The sequence below is a fragment of the Rattus norvegicus genome, chromosome 2 (genome assembly GCF_021556685.1).
Source record: "Rattus norvegicus strain SHRSP/BbbUtx chromosome 2, alternate assembly SHRSP_T2T, whole genome shotgun sequence".
NCBI classification, from domain to species: domain Eukaryota; kingdom Metazoa; phylum Chordata; class Mammalia; order Rodentia; family Muridae; genus Rattus; species Rattus norvegicus.
In genome coordinates, this window is record NC_141535.1 from 137,503,478 (window position 1) to 137,520,653 (window position 17,176).

Here is a 17,176-nt window from a genome sequence, read left to right on the forward strand (position 1 = left end):
ACTGTAGTAAGGGTTGCAGCCTCAGGAAGGTTGAGAACCAGCCATAGGAGGAACTGTTTGAGCTCATGCAAATCCCAATCACACACATGGTCCTGGAAGGCACATTTATGTCTCTTCACATCACAGACAGCTGCATGCTGTCCTTGGAGGAGGTCGTGATGGAGCTGCTTGGCAGTAGCTTTCAAAGAACTTGTGCCTTGTGTCTACTTACTTGACAGTGATATGCCCTTGTGGAAAATGAGACCTGGTTCACATCAGAATCCTAATCCCCACTTGCTCAGGGGTCCGACTAGAGTTTGCTAAGGCAGAGCTTAAAGGGGCTTAGCAGTGAGCAGGGGGACTCTGTATTCCAAATCTCCTCTTGGAAACTCTCCGGTGACACGCTCTCTCGTCACCATGGGTGAGAGGTGAACGGATTGCTTCGCCAACACTCCATTTGGCGCGGTGAACCTTTGTTTGAATGACTCTGGGAGCGAAGGCAGGTTATCATTCCTGTGCCAGGTGGTCTGACCCAGAGTGGAGAAGAGCTGTGAGAGGTGAGGAGAGGTGAGGAGGAGATTAGCGAGGCTCAAGCGGAATAATTGGAAAAGCAGGGAGAAGGCAGTAAATTATGCTTCTCTGCTGGGGCGTAGTTACATCACAAGGGAAGATGAAACAACAGATTGGCAACTCTGGACGGAAAACAAACTCAGAGGGTCAAAGGGAAGCCTAGAGCTGAGCTCCCAAGGGTTTCCTAAAGCCTGCTAACTTTCCGTGCTTAGAACAAGACACAGGATAAAAGAACAGTGATCTGCGTCATTTCTCTGGAAATCATTTTCATATTACCTGAGCCTAAGTCTAGGAACAGGTTGAAAAGTCTTCCAAATTGGGTTAAGAAAAGAGAGAGTAAGAGGGATGAGAAGGGGAGAGAAGGAGAAAGAAAAAGGAGAGAGCGAGACAGGGAGGTGGGACTGAGGATGGCCGGGTGCAGAGAGCAGGGATTGGAGGTGGGTGGGAGTAGGGGGTGGGGACGGAAGTCGGGGGACCAATGGCAGGGCAGAAAGATACAGGGAAGGAATGGGTGAGATCTGTTAACCTAGGCACAAGAGTGTGCATGCTCGCTCTCTGGGTACCTGTAGCCTTGCTTTGTGAGATTGGGAAGTTCCTTAACATCTCTGTGCCTGTTTCCTCACTTGGAGCAAGGAAATCATTGCACTATAACTTTGTACATATAAGCTCTTAAAGCTTTTCTTAGCACCCAGAACACATTCCAAGAAGCTAACTGGCGACACTAACTGAATGTCGAAGGAAGCTAACGAAACCACTGACAGCTTTGAAAACATTTCAGAGATTTGAAGGACTTCCTTTCTTCCTTGTCCCTTTTGTAGGCAATCTTGCGAAGTACCCTAAGCAGGTACGTGATGCGTAGCTCAAGTGGTAGCCTCCTGCCTCAGCTTCCCAAGTACAGGAATTACAGGTTTATGCCACCACATTCAGCTCGAGGCTGGGCTGTTTTTGTTTACTAAGAGCATTTAATGTGTGGTAGCCAGTAACATGTCTTTTATCCCACATGACTCATACATGATAAACTTGGGCATGAGGTGCGTGCATGTGCATGTGCCTGTGGAGTCCAGAGGTCAACACTGGGTGTCTTCCTCAATTGGGGTCCACCTGTCTCTGCTCCCCAGCCCTGAGGTCTCAAATCCACACCAGCATTATCCATGCCAGTGCCAAGGATCCAGACCCAAGTCCTCATGCTTAGGCGGAGCTGAGCCGTCCTCCCATTCGAGTTCTCAGTGTTCTGCTGACCTGCCTGGAGCTGAACAAAACACACACCACTGGGACCTCCATGGGAACTCGGTTTTAAAAATTCACGGGAGCTCTTTTACATTGAATTCTCACGCTGAACTTTGCATGATTGCATGAATCCAGGAGACGGTTACACTCTACCATCCTCGAGAGCATTTTACTGTTTCAGAAAGTCACCTCACCTACGCCGAACGCTACCAGTGTGGTTTCATGGGAGCCACTCTGCGTTCATGGCACTGTGTTTCAGTGGAGCCTTATGACTGGGCTGTGGCCGCTCGTATTTTGCATACTGAAGCACACCTTGATTCATTATCATTAACATATATCTTTTAATGTAAAAGCACTGTGCTGATTACCTTTTGATATGTCTGAGTTATGTTCCTTAATTTTATTCAGAATGTTAAAGTGGTATCAAGAAATACTTGCTGTAGGAAAGGAGGTGTCCTTTCGGGGTGTAGCAGGAGTACTGGCCTAGCTTCCACGAGGGTACGGATTCTACCATCCCCACCTCGTACAAAGGCAGGAGTCATTCACCCTGATGTGTCTGAAGCCACGGTTTACCCGATGCTCACCTGCCACAGTCACAGAAGCCTGATTCTAGAAACTGAGCTCCGAGTCAGGAAAATTGGAACAAGATGGGGGAGGGGCACATGTGGTCTAGCGTTGCCTCTGCTGTTTATAGACACCTATGTGGTAATTAGAGCTCATTGCCTGTACCGGCTCTCGAGAAGCCTAATTTGTAGTTCATGATTAAGATGTCAGTCTTCAACTGGATCTGGTGCGCATGCCTGTTATGTCAGTTACTCGGGAAGATGGGGTAAGAGGATGGAAAAAAATCTAAGGCTGTGGAGGGGAACTTAGGGAGACGGTGTCTCAAAATGAAAGGGGTGGGGCAGAAAAGGCTGGTTGAAGGGGCAGGATGAGAGACACTGGTGCTCTGGCCAGGGTGGGACTTTCTGAAGAAAGGCTGCTCTCAGCTGAGTTTGTCTCATGTTAAAATTGTTGTTGGGGGTGAGGTTCTTGGCAGGAGGATGGAAGTGTGCAAGGCCCTGGAGAGACCACAGGTGTCTGAGTGAGCGGAGCTCTGTGGGAGGAGAAACAGCTACCTCCTCAGTTCCCTTTTAGCTGACCAGTCAATCAAACCTTTAAAAGTCTCTATCGAATATTAAACTTAAGAGACAAGATCATTTGACATTTTCTAAGTCCTCTCTTTTCCCACCTGGAGGCGTTATGACAGGATGTTTCTACAGGCTTCTGTTCTCCTTTGAGAAAGATACAAGGTCTCCTTCATCTTTCCCACTTCCTAGTTTGTCAAAGGCTACCTCCCACCCAGCCTCTGAGGGACTCACCCTACTCGGGAAACCTCAGACAGTGAATCCTGAAGCTTTCTCATCGGTTTCCACAGAAGGAAAAATAGCCAGTTATTTCCTGACATGGACAGAGAGAAAAGGGAAGTCTAATGGTCTCGGTGCTGTAGGTCATGCTCTCAAGGCTCTGACGGGGAGCTAGATGGAGTCACAGCAAAGGTCTGTTCTGAGTAAATGCTGTGTAGAGGAAGGCTGCATTTCCATCATGGGGAATGGACTTAATTTTCCTGTATGGCCTGGTCAGCTCTGGGAGCCATAGAGTGAACATACTGTAGTGAAGTGGTTTTAAGTAGCAGAAATTTATTTTCTACTTTGAGAGCCTGGAAATCCAAGATAAAGGCGTCCATAGGGTTGGGTTGAAGACTTCTGTCTTCTTGTCTGACATGGTGGCAACAAAGAAAGGCTGGTTGCTCTCCACGGCCTTAATAATAATAATAATAATAATAATAATAATAATAATAACAACAACAACAACAACAACAATATTCTCCCAACAACCTTGCCCATAACACTACCACATTAGAGGGGGCTGTGTTTCAGCCTGACTTTTGAGAAGACCACAAACATCCAGCACATGAAGTGGTGCGGGCCTTGAGTTTGATTTCATCCCATGAGTAGATTCACATAGGTCATTAGGGAAGGTCTAAGGCAAAATAAAGAGCCACTAAAACGTTCATGGCATTAATCTGTGAGAAGCTAAGCGCAGAGCCATACCATTTCCCAAAGAGTAAGTTTTCCACTAAGTGCTAAGGGACAGTGTAGAAGTCAGGAAGGAAGAAGAGTAGCAGGTAGGGAGTGCTGGGTAAACTATTCATCAGCACTCAGCCAGGTGTGCTCTACGTCAGAGAAAAATATGAGAGTCCCGCCCTTCTCTTGGATAGTCTGCAAAGAGCCTGTGTTCTCGTTTCCTCTTCTTTCTGCTACTGAGAGCAAAACAATACTATCTGCTAGAAAAGAGAAAAGGCTAGAATGTATGTCAACATCAGGACCATTAGATGCTCAAATGCATAGGCACTGCAGCTGGGGAGCAGCTGGGTGACCAGCTCAAACTGCTAATGACACTGTCTGAGTGAGTCTGTGGGAGCCAGTGGGCTGCCAGGCATCAAGTCAAACGGTAAGAGGACGATCTCTTAGCTGTAAGTTAACCGAGATCATAGCTCTGAGTAGTTGGGACCTTTGTGGGGAAAGCTGTTCTTAGCCAGAATTGCTGTGGGAGCTGAGCTATGTGAGAAGCTGACAGAGACCTTGGACTGGAGGACATTTGCAGGCTTTTGGAGAGACCACAGAAATCTGAGGGAGATTTTCAGATGCTAGCAGTGCCCATCTTGGCTGTTTTCCTCAGATTTGTCCCCTTGTGGTGTCGTGAGCCAAGGTGGAGTCTGACTCCATAGGTCAGGGCAATGGTGTGGAGCAGGAAAAGGGAAGAGAAATAGGAGACACCCACCCCCTCTTCTCCCTTTTTAGCTGAACATCTCCTACTCCTCCATTGGTTGCTAAGCAGGGTGACGGTAGTTCCAGATTCCACCAGATGATACCGCAACTTGTCTCCAAGCTCCACTGCATTGAGCTCGCTCGAAGCTTCCAGCCCTCCAAGTCTCTGGATTTTTCACTGTTCTCTGGTGAGCCTCTTGGCTCTCACAGCTTCTTGGCTCTCATATCCCCTATGCAATCGATTCCTTTGAATTAGTTATTTTTCTTGCCACTAAAACAAAATACCCAATAGAAGCAATTTAAGTGAGGGGGGATTTATTTTGATTCATTCTTTGAAAGGATATAGGCTATCGTGGTGGGGAAGGCTTGGTACAGTTCACGGCAGTGGGAGTGTGTGGGACTTCTTACATTGTGGAAGAAGCAGCTGAGAGCTTGCACCAGAACTGCCTCCTCCTAACCCTCAAGGCCCACTCCCCAGCCATCTACTTCCTCCAGCAAACTGCCATCTTCTAAAAGTTCCAAGTCTCCCAGAAAGGCACTGCCAAACTGTGGCCCAAGTGTGCAAACATGATTCTGTGAGGGACAGTGAGAATTCAAACTATAATCCCTGGAACAAAGGACCTTCTGTTCCTAATTCTCTGATGGCTTTGGTTCCATGGTTAGGACCTTAGGAAGTGGTCAGCTCTGATTTGGGGAGAGACAGAAGGCTAGCATAGGGCTGACATTGCTGGGAGAGAGCTGTTGGCAGGCAAGACAGCTGAGCATGTGACTGGCTTTGGAGCTACAGAGTCATGGCTTCAAGGGAGACTATGAGGGAGGAATGGCTGGGAATAGGTCAAGGTGAAAGACTATAGGGGCAGGGGAACCATGGCTACTTCTGACCCAGTTTGGATGGGGCCAGCAAGAATGCTCAGTGAGTAAGGGGGCTGGGTGGGAAACCTGATGACCTGTTTGATCCCAGTATGTGAAAAAAAGATGCCAAAAGAAGTCAAAAGGAAGAACAGACTCTAGACTGTTGCCCACCCCCATCCACCTTTCTAACACACACACACACACACACACACACACGCCTGCACTCAGACACATCATATTCATAATACTAATAAGTGAAAGCATGGTGGTGTCTGTAAGTCACTGAATCACTACAGCACACTTGAGCTTTGTCTTACGCACGTATCATGGACCTGGCTTCAAATAAAACAGAGAATAATGTGGCAATGCCACTAATGTAATATTCCTTTCACATTTCCACCACACTGAATTCCCACTAGGATGAATGTATACAAATGACTCATTATAATTTCCCCCATTACCTGAGCCAAGCCACTAGGGCCTCTGCTAGGAAATGGTAAGTGATGAACATGGAACGCAGCCCGGCACCATAATGCCATTTTTAAGCCATGGAGGATTTCCGAGAGAACCTTTGCTGTGCCGGAAGAGCAGGCTGCCTGTTTAAGCCACAGTGCTTTCCACTGTAGAGCCTGACAGAGTAAAGCAATGGAAGTAAGCTTTAGTGACTGCTGAGGTCATCGCTTGTCCCCCACTGAATTGGTCACAGGGCTGAAGACATGGAAGAGAGAGAGTAAAGCCTGGAGACTCCGAGACACCAGTATCCCCGTTACTCTGTCCATCAGAGACAACAGGGACAGAACACTTACATCTGGTAGTACCAACTCCCATCTCCACGCTGAGACTTGTGTCGCAGGCATCAGAGATGACGGTGTGAAAAGATTGTTGTGTGGGTTCGGGTCCTGGGAGGTTGTGAGTGTTTATGCTGCTGTAAGAAAATGTTTTGTTGCAGGGTTTACCGTGCCAGGCACCACAGATGTGTGGATGCTGATACCAATCCTGTAGAACACCAGAGGGCAGTGATGAGGGTGCAGCTTGGCTGGCTGTGGTATGTGGGAGAAGAGAATGGAATGGTGAAGTCTGGTCATAAAGTCCTGGGTCACGGCTCCCCTTTCACCAGCAATATGGAGGAGCTTAAGAACACACCATTGCTACCTGCTGTGAAATGCGGACACTCCTTTCTCTTTTCACTGATGTCATTAAATCCCTCACAAAAAGCAACTTAGCAACGGCTACTCATTGGTGTTCTCAAAGCTATGCCAAAGGCAAAAGGAGTGTTTATCTTGGCTTAAAATTTGAGGGTGGAGTTCATCACGGTGTGTGTGGTGGGACGTGCTGGCAGGACATTGAGGAAGCTGGGCACAGCATCTCTGCAGTCAGAAAGCACCCACCCAGCACCTACATGGCAGCTCACAGCCATCTATAACTCCAATCCCAGAGGATCTTTTTCTGACCTCTCTGTGCATGATGCACATACGTATGCAGGCAAAACACTCAAACACATAAAATAAATATAAAGAAAAAATAGAAATATCTAGTTGGGAATCCATCCTAGTTAGTCATGGCTTCATAGTCACACTAAAATCTAGTGGCTTCAAAGAGCAGGCATTTTATTATAGCTTGTGGTTTGGGGGGTTAGGAATTCAGGCAGGGCTGGGCACTCGATGTCAGGATGTGCCTTACCTCCTCTGTTTTCCAACTCTGGAAACGCCCTTCAGAGATAGACAGTGTCACGTCTCCTAGATGGTTGTGTTAGAGGTCTTGTCAAATTGACAATGGGGATTAGCCATCATAACTTGGCCTCTAAAGCTCCCATCAGTGAGCCTGGATAAAGGCAAGAGTGACATGTGAGTGTTCCTACCAACTGAGTTTGGAGGAGTGGCGGAGTAGAGACAACTCCAGGAAGCTGGTCACAACAGACCCTCTTGCTAGCCAGATACCCTAACCTGCATAGGCGTCTGTCGACCCTGACACCACGACCACACTGAAAAGGCCATGGAGAGATTCAGAGTCCTGGTAGAACCCAGCCTTCAGACAGTTCCCCTGTGGATCAGTGCCCTGGATAAATCAGCCCATTGGCCAGGAAGGGTTTTGAGTGGCTTCCAGCAATCCCTCATGAAGCACATCAGTCAGTTCAGCCTCGCTGAACGCCTGACCCACAAAACCACGAGCCATAATACAATGGCTGCCACTTGGAGCCACCTAGGCTGGCGTGATTGGTTACGCAGTAGTGGTTAACTGGAACATAACCTAACTGGGATATTTTTTCTAATGTGACTTGATAAGTGGAGCTTACCAGTTCACCACACTTCCGTGTCAACAGCGTCTCGTAGCTATCGTCTGTGGGGAACCCCCAGTAATGTGGGGATATCACACACAAAGGCTACTCTGAGAACCTGAGACTCTGATGGAATAAAGATGGGATGGCGGTAAATTAGGTCAATGCCTCACAAAGCATCGGCCACACCTTGGTATTTGTCAGGAATGCAAGCTCTCACATCCTAGGCCAGACTCCAAATTAGAAGCTCTGGGAGTGTGCCAGCAGCACACATATAAATAATTCCAACACACAGGACAGAGAGAAAACCCTGCTGGAAAACATAATGGCGCATTACCTCATGCATCCCCGTGTCGCCTAGCATTTCTGGGCATTGACATTAAGACGTGGTAATTCTTTGTTGCTTTCCTGTGTATCTTGGGACATTTAGCTTCATCCCTTGCCTCTACTCACCAAATCCCAGCGGCACCATTTCACCTAGTTTCAACAACCGCAAATCACACCAGACATTACAAAAATGTCCCCTGGAGGTCTGAAATCACCCCCAGTTGAGAACTGGTACCATGACTCCATGACATAAAGTTGTAAAATGTCCTCAGGATTTGTGGCACTCATACAGGCAGACATGTAGAGGCAAAAAATGATTGTCACAAGAGAGATGTGATAATCCAGCTCCCCTAGATGAGGGACTGTATGTAGCAAGACAAGATGGAGCTGGGGTATGAGCAGAATGAGCAAAAATAACTTGTGAGCTAGGGTCACATGTGACAACCAGAACCCTCGTGTCAAATGTCAGATTCATTGTCATGTTATACCTGTGAAGATATCTAGGGTTTGGTGGGTACAGGAGCCAATGGTACCTAAATATACAGCAGCTCTAAGAAGCACAGGGCTCAGTGGATAACAGTGGGCAGCTGTGGAAATCAAACAGTGCAGGATGGAGACAAGCTGTCCTCTGGGCGGGCAATCAACTTACCCAAAAAGACTTCTTCAATGCAAGAGAATGTTCTGGGGGTGACTGCATTGCTGGGGCGCACCCTACATACCACCATTAAAGAGTTTCAGCTGAAGGAGCAAACTGTGAGGACGGTCAGAAGGGGAACTTGTAATGTTTCCTACTATAGACTTCCTGTGTACTATAAGAAAATTACAGAGACTCCCAAGTACATGGAAAAGGTAAAGACTGTCAACAACTGATACAAATGATGCGTCTTTCTGTGCTGCTTTAGTCCTTGGTGATGTATTTTTTAGCATCCCCTTCTCTAACGGATACCATGACCAATTTCCATTCATCTGGATGAGTCACCAGGGTACTTGATCAACGATACCTTCACTGCCACACTCCTGGTCATATGATGACAATACAGGGCCTTTCTATGTGATGGTGTGTGTGTGTGTTACCATGTCTGTGAAGGCGTCTTATTACATAGATGACATAGTAATAACTCTTGAGTATTTCACAGATTTATAAAAGCATCTAAAGAGACAGACAAGGACATTTAACTGATGAGATGGGAGATGAATCCAGCAAAGGCTGGGGTGTGTCAATGAAATGTACAGTCTTTTCTATCAAAGGGTTAAAGAGGACAGAGCTTTATTTAAGAACTGAAGAGACTGTCAATAGTTAAGAGCAGGTACTGCGCGTCTGAAAGACTGGAGCTCAATTACCAGCAACCATACCAGGTAGCTTACAAGGTGGCTCATAAGGGTCAACACCTTCTCCCGGCCTCTGTGTGTACCTATATTCACACACACACATATATAGCAAAACATACACACACACACACACACACATACACACACACACACACACACACACACACAAAGTAAATATGCTTTTTAAAAATTTAATTTTAAAAAATTATAAAGAAGCCACCTAGCAAAATTAAAATTCCTCCAGGGTTAACCCTGCTGGAGACTAGAGCATGTCTCAAGTTGCATCCAATTCTCAAAGTTTGGGGGCAGCACATTTTCAACCAACATCGATTAAGTGATGTTACTTACATGACTTTCAAGAAGCAGTGAATATGCTTTCATTATTATCATTTTTACCAGCTTAGCTAACTAGGGCACAGTCAAAGCTGTCACCTTAGTTAGGGTTTTATTGCTATGAAGAGACACCAAGGTAACTCTCCTAAAGAACACACTTAATTGGAACTGGCTTACAGTTTCAGAGGCTCAATCCATTATCATCATGGCGGGAAACATGGCAGCATCCAGTCAGACATGGTACTGGAGGATCTGGGAGTTCTACATCTTAATCCAAGGTGCAGGAGGAGGAAACAGAAATCCACACTATGTGGAACTTAAGCATAAGAGCCCCCAAAGCCCACCCCACCCCCACAATGACCCCCACAGCGACACACTTCTTCCAACAAGGCCACACTGTTACAACACATTCTTTGGGACTGTCAGCTCCTGAATAATGACACAGAGACTTATATTTGCTATGAATGCCCAATCCTTATAGCTAGGCTTGTTCCTAGCTAGCTTGTAACTTATCATCCCATTTGTTCTAAGTTCTGCCAAGTGGCTCCTTAGTTAGTTACCTTGCCTCATTAGTCCAGTCAGGCTTCTTCCTCTGAGTCTCTCTGGCGAGTCCTCCCCTGTCTGACTCCCTCCCAGAATTCCTCTCTTCCTGTCTGGAAGTCCCACCTTCCTTTTCTGCCTTTGCTATAATCCATCAGCTTTTTATTAAAACTGATCAGAAGGTGAGAGAGAGTGTGTTTATAAAAATACTAAGACAGGTGATGCTTAACAAAGTCTGGCCTGTAATCAGATCTCTGCTGGTTCAGGAATCAGCATTACTATAATACAGAGACAATCTTTATACAGTGCATAGAAACATCACTCCAACATACACCTACTCCAGCAAGGCCACACCTCCTAATAGTGTCATTCTTTGTGGGCCAAGCACTCAAACATATGAATCTATAAGGTCTAAACCTATTCAAACCACCACATTCCACTCCCCAGACCCCATGGGCTTGCAGCCATAACATTATGCAAAAAGCATTTAGTCCAACTTCAAAAATCCCCATAGTCTATCACAGTCTCAACGATATTTAAAAGTACAAAGTTCAAAGTCCCTTCTGAGATTCATGTAATCTCTTAACTGTAATCCCCTATAAAATCAAAATCAAAAAGCAGATCACATACTTCCAACATCACGGGATATACATTACCATTCCAAAATGTCATAATGAAGAAATACTGGACCAAAGCATGACCAAAAGCCCAGCTGGGCAAACTCCAAACTTCCCACCTCCATGTCTCATACATGACTCCTTTCAGCTTTGTTGACTGCAACACGATTCTTTTCGCTTAGGCTGCTTCTGTCCCCCCTTAGCAGATTTTGTTGGCAGGTATCCCACAGCTCTGCTATCTCTAATATTCTGGGGTCTTCAAGGCAACTTCATCTTCATGGCTTCTTATTCCAATGTCTGGGATCTACCCATCTTCTTCTGGGCTCCTCCAAAGGGCTTAGGTCACTTCTTTAGCTCTGGGAGTGTGGGGGGTGAGGGGGGAGTGGAAAGTTCTATATCTTGACCCAAAGGCAGCCAGGAGGGGACTGGAATTCCACACTATGTGGAGCTTAAGCATAGGAGACTTCAAAGCCCGCCCCCAGAGTGACATATATCCTCCTACAACACCATACCTACTCCAACAAGGCCACCTCTCCTATTAGTGCCATTCCCTGTAGGCCAAACATTCAAACACAGGAGTCTATGTGAACTAAACCTATTCAAACCACCCACAACTGGTTTTGTATGGGCCCATGAACTAAAAATGACTGTCAAATTTTAACACGTAAAGTATAAATGAGAACTAGGTAGTTGTTAAGGTGAACAATTACTCATAAGGTTAAACATATTTATTGTAGTATATAGCCCTTTGAAGAAAGGGTTTGTCAACCTAGTGATCTTAGGTCTCTAAGGCTAATTTCTTGTATGTTCTAGCCTCTGTACAAGGTTAGGGAAGAGCCTCATTTTCCTAACAGTATTTCAGTAATATCAGCAGCTAGCCAATAAATAATGTGGGTGGTAACCAATCACTAAACTAAGGGAACTTTATAACTTAATTATTTGAAAAAGGTTATGGGTCACATGCTTTTACCATCCTCCAGATGAGAAAGTTGGACCATAAACTCATTATTAAAAAATTAAACATGTACATAATACCACTAAACTATACATTCTCTACTCTCTTTGTAAAGATTACTAGTTAGAAAAATTTCAGATTTCATTATGGAATTATATGTTGGTGTAAAACTTTAGTTCTTCATGGAAAAAGGAATAAAAAGACCAGTGCTGTGTTTGTAAGTCTTCTTGTAGGTTTTAAAGCCTGAACTGCTACTCACCAAATGAGTAAAGATGCTCACTCTCCGTTATGGAGTGAGGAGAGTCCTGGGGCAGGAATTGCCCAAGCCACTGCCCATAAGGGCCACAGTTACCTGCACATGAGGCCCATACAGTCAGAAGCTTGGTTTTAATTTTCAGATTCATTGATATTAATGTGCATGGATACTGAGACAGAGAGTACATTGATTCATGACGACTCCAAAAGGCACTAGGGGGAAGGGGGCAGGGACAGATACATATGTGGATAAAGCGGTACAGGAAAAAGATCAAGTTTATCCTAATGTGGGTGTCTTAGTCAGGGTTTTATTGATGCAATAAAAATAACATGACCAGGGATGGGGAGATGGCTCAGTGGTTAAGAGCACTGACTGCTCTTCCAAAAGTCCTGAGTTCAATTCCCAGCAACCACATGGTGGCTCACAACCATCTGTAATGGGATCTGATGCCCTCTTCTAGTGTGTTTGAAGATAATGACACTGTACTCACATACATAAAATAAATAAATCATATATATTAAAAGAAAGAAAGAAAACGCCATGATCAAAAAGCAATTTTATTTGGCTTATGCTTCCAGAGCACAATCCATCATTGGAGGAAGTCAGGACAGGAACTCAAGAAGAGCAGGAACCTGGAGGCAGGAGCTGATGCAGAGGCCCTGGAAGGGTGCAGCTTAATGGCTTGCTTCCCCTGGCCTGCTAAGCCTGCTTTCTTATAGAACCCAGGACTACCAGCCTAGGGATGGCACCACCCATGATGGACTAGACCTGCCCTCTTTGATCACTAATGGAGAAAATGTTTTAAAGCTGGATCTCATAGAGGTATTGCCTTAACTGATGCTCCTTCCTCTCTGATGACTCTAACTTGTGTCAGGTTGACACATGAATCCAGCCAGTAGAGTGGGCAATCATCTCACAGGAGATTGTAAGGAGCGCACTCCTCCACCACAGGAGAGTGCCCTGGTGGTAGATATGGCCGAGGCACACCTTGCATACCACCACTGGGGAGTTGCTCTGATGGTTCAAATTATGAAAGCCATCTACTTTTGGGTGACAGAAATAAGAACCTAAAAAGCCTATCTCCAATAAGTTGGGCAATATTAAACAGTATAGACTGCCTAGGGACCATGACACAATTATATAAACCATCAAGGGATCAGAAATGGTAGAGATTATTCACCCAGCCCAAAACCTAAGATCAGGAATTCAAGGCCCATATCTAAACATAGTAAAAGCAATATACAGTAGCTAACATCAAACTAAATGGAGAGAAACTTGAAGAAATCCCACTAAAATCAGGGACTAAACAAGCCTGCCCACTCTCTCCCTACTTATTAAATATAGTACTCAAAGTCCTAGCCAGAGCAATCAGGAGGTCAAAGGGATACAAATTGGAAGGGAAGAAATCAAAAGATCACTATTTGCAGATGATATGATAGTGTACTTAAGTGACCCCAAAAGTTCCACCAGAGAACTACTTAACCTGATAAACAACTTCAGCAAAATGTTGGGGTATAAAATTAACTCAAACAAATCAGTAGCCTTCCTCTACTCAAAGGGTAAACAGGCTGAGAAAGAAATTAAGGAAATGACACCTTTCACAATAGTCCCAGATAATATAAAATATCTTGGTGTGACTTTAACAAAGCAAGTGAAATATCTGTTTGATAAGAACTTCAAGTCTCTGAAGAAAGAAATTGAGGAAGATCTCAGAAGATGGAAAGATCTTCCATGCTCATGAATTGGCAGAATTAATATAGTAAAGATGGTCATTTTGCCAAAAGCAATCTACAGATTCAATGCAATCCCCATCAAAATTCCTACTCAATTCTTTATAGAGATAGAAAGAGCAATTTGCAAATTCATTTGGAATAACAAAAAACCCAGGATAGCGAAAACTATACTCAACAATTAAAGAACTCCTGGGGGAATCACCATCCCTGACCTCAAGCAGTATTACAGAGCAATAGTGATAAAAAAAAAAACTGTATGGTATTGGTACAGAGACAGACAGATAGATCAGTGGAACAGAATTGAAGACTCAGAAATGAACCCACACATCTATGGTCACTTGATCTTTGACAAAGGAGCTAAAACCATCCAATGGAAAAAAGATAGCATTTTCAACAAATGGTGCTGGTTCAACTGGAGGTCAGCATGTAGAAGAATGCAAATCGATCCATGCTTATCACCCTGTACAAAGCTTAAGTCCAAGTGGATCAAGGACCTCCACATCAAACCAGATGCACTCAAACTAATAGAAGAAAAAGTAGGGAAGAGTCTTGAACACATGGGCACTGGGGGAAAGTTCCTGAACAAAACACCAATGGCTCATGCTCTAAGATCAAGAATCAACAAATGGGACCTCATAAAACTGCAAAGCTTCTGTAAGGCAAAAGACACTGTCATTAGGACAAAATGGCAACCAACAGATTGGGAAAAGATCTTTACCAATCCTACATCTGATAGAGGACTAATATCCAAAATATACAAATAACTCAAGAAGTTAGACTCCAGAGAGCCGAATAACCCTATTAAAAATGGGGTACAGAGCTAAACAAAACATTCTCAGTTGAGGATTATCGAATGGCCAAAAAGCACCTAAAGAAATGTTCAACATCCTTAGTCATCAGGGAAATGCAAATCAAGAAAACCCTAAGATTCCACCTCACACCAATCAGAATGTCTAAGATAAAAAAAACTCAGGTGACAGCAGATGCTGGCGAGGATGTGGAGAAAGAGGAACACTCCTTCATTGTTGGTGGGATTGCAAACTGGTACAACCATTCTGGAAATCAATCTGGAAGTTCCTCAGAAAATTAGACATTGCACTACCTGAGGACCCAGCTATACCTCTCCTGGGCACATACCCAAAAGATGCTCTAACATACAACAAAGACACATGCTCCACTATGTTCATAGCAGCCTTATTTATAAAAGCCAAAAGCTGGAAAGAACCCAGATATTCTTCCACAGAGGAATGGATTAAAAAATGTGGTACATCTACACAATGGAGTACTACTCAGCTATCAAAAACAATGACTTCGGGGGCTGGAGAGATGGCTCAGTGGTTAAGAGCACTGACTGCTCTTCCAGAGGTCCTGAGTTCAAATCCCAGCAACCACATGGTGGCTCACAACCATCTATAATGGGATCTGATGCCCTCTTGTGGCATGCAGGTGTACGTGCAGAGAGAACACTCATACAAGAAAGAAATAAACCTTTAAAAAAAGAAAAAAAAGAAGGCATCAGAGAAAAAAAAAAAAAACAAACCAATGACTTCATGAAATCCATAGGCAAATGGAATGAACTAGAAAATATCATCCTGAGAGAGGTAACTCAATCACAGAAAAACACACTTGGTATGTACTCATTGATAAGTGGATATTAGCCAAAAAGCTCAAATTATCCAAGATGCAATCCACAGACCACAGGAAGCTCAAGAAGAAGGATGACCAAAATGTGGATGCTCCCACCCCTTCTTTTTTTTTCTGTTTTTTTGGAGCTGGGGGCCGAACCCAGGGCCTTGCGCTTGCTAGTCAAGCGCTCTACCACTGAGCTAAATCCCCAACCCCTTCTCCCACCCCTTCTTAAAAGAGGGAAAAATATCCATAGAAGGGGATATGTGAGCAAAGTTTAGGGCAGCAACTCAAGGAATGGCCATTTAGAACCTGCCCCACATGTGGCCCATATATATATACAGCCACCAAAACTAGATAAGATTGATGAAGCTAAAAAATGCATGCTGAAAGGGACCGGATATAGATCTCTCCTAAGAGAAACATCCAGAGCATGTCCAATACAGAGGTTGATGCTAGCAGCAAACCACTGAACTGAGAACAGGACCTCCTTGGGGGGAATTAGAGGAAGTATTGAAAGAGTTGAAGGAGCTTTCAGCCCTATAAAAACAATGCCAACCAACCAGAGCTTCCAGGGACTAAACCAAAAGACTATACACGAACTGACCCAGGGCTCCAACTGCATATGTAGCAGAGAATAGCCTTGTTGGGGCACCAGTGGAAGGGGAAGCCCTTGGTCCTGCTAAGGTTGGACCCCCATTGCAGGGGAATATGGGGGGCAGTAAGGGGGATGTATAGGGGAATACCTGTATGGGGGAGGGGAAGGGGATGGAATGGGGGCTTATGGACAGGAAACTGGGAAGAGGAATAACATTTGAAATGTAAGTAAAGAAGTATATCTAATAAAAAAATTTTAAAAACCCTGAAAAAAAGAGTCTAGTATGGCCTCTGAAGAAGTCATGTGACTTCTGGGGAATGACAGTGGATTAGAGAGTTAAGTAAGTAGCCCCCAACCCATGCCTTTGTGTCCAACACTGCTCTTTGACAGAACAATTGACACAGTAGTAGGGTCTTCTCATGCTATATTGGCCTTGCTGATTTTTTTGTTTTTTGTTTTTCATATCACCTTAGGTACTGAATCCCAAGACTAATTTGCATTCACTTGAAATCATCAACAGTGGACCTTCAGAGATCTTACCTAAGGTTCCCTCCATGGTGCCATGATTTGTAATGGGACAGTGTCCGAGGACCTGGCTTCTAAAATCTATAGAAATGTTTCTTCATGTTGATGACATCGTGCTAACCTGGGGGTGTTTTCTCAAAGGCAGATAGGTACACCAAAAGGAAGGAGGATAGGGGATGAATCAGATGAATCCACACAAGGTGCCAGGGCTGGCTCTACTGCAAAATTCTTGAGAACATGATGGCTTGGTAAAGGTCATAGGATGCTTGACAAAAATATTTTGAAAATTCTTTAACAGCCGTGCCTATAAATATAAAATATAGATATAATAAAAATCAATACAAGTTTAAAAGGTCCTCTTCGGTCCCCTTGGAATATGGCAGACTTCTCTAACACACCTCAACCAAGTCGCACATCATCTGGATAAGTTGATAAACAGGGGTGCCATGTTAGATTTGCCTCAAAAGGTTCAAAAGGGTTTTGAACAGGCTAATACAGCTGTGTGTCTCGTGGAATCAGTGCCCCTTTTAAGTTAGAAGTCCATAGTAGCTCACAAAGTTGGGAACTCTGGTACACACACACACACACACACACACACACACACACACACACACACACACGAGT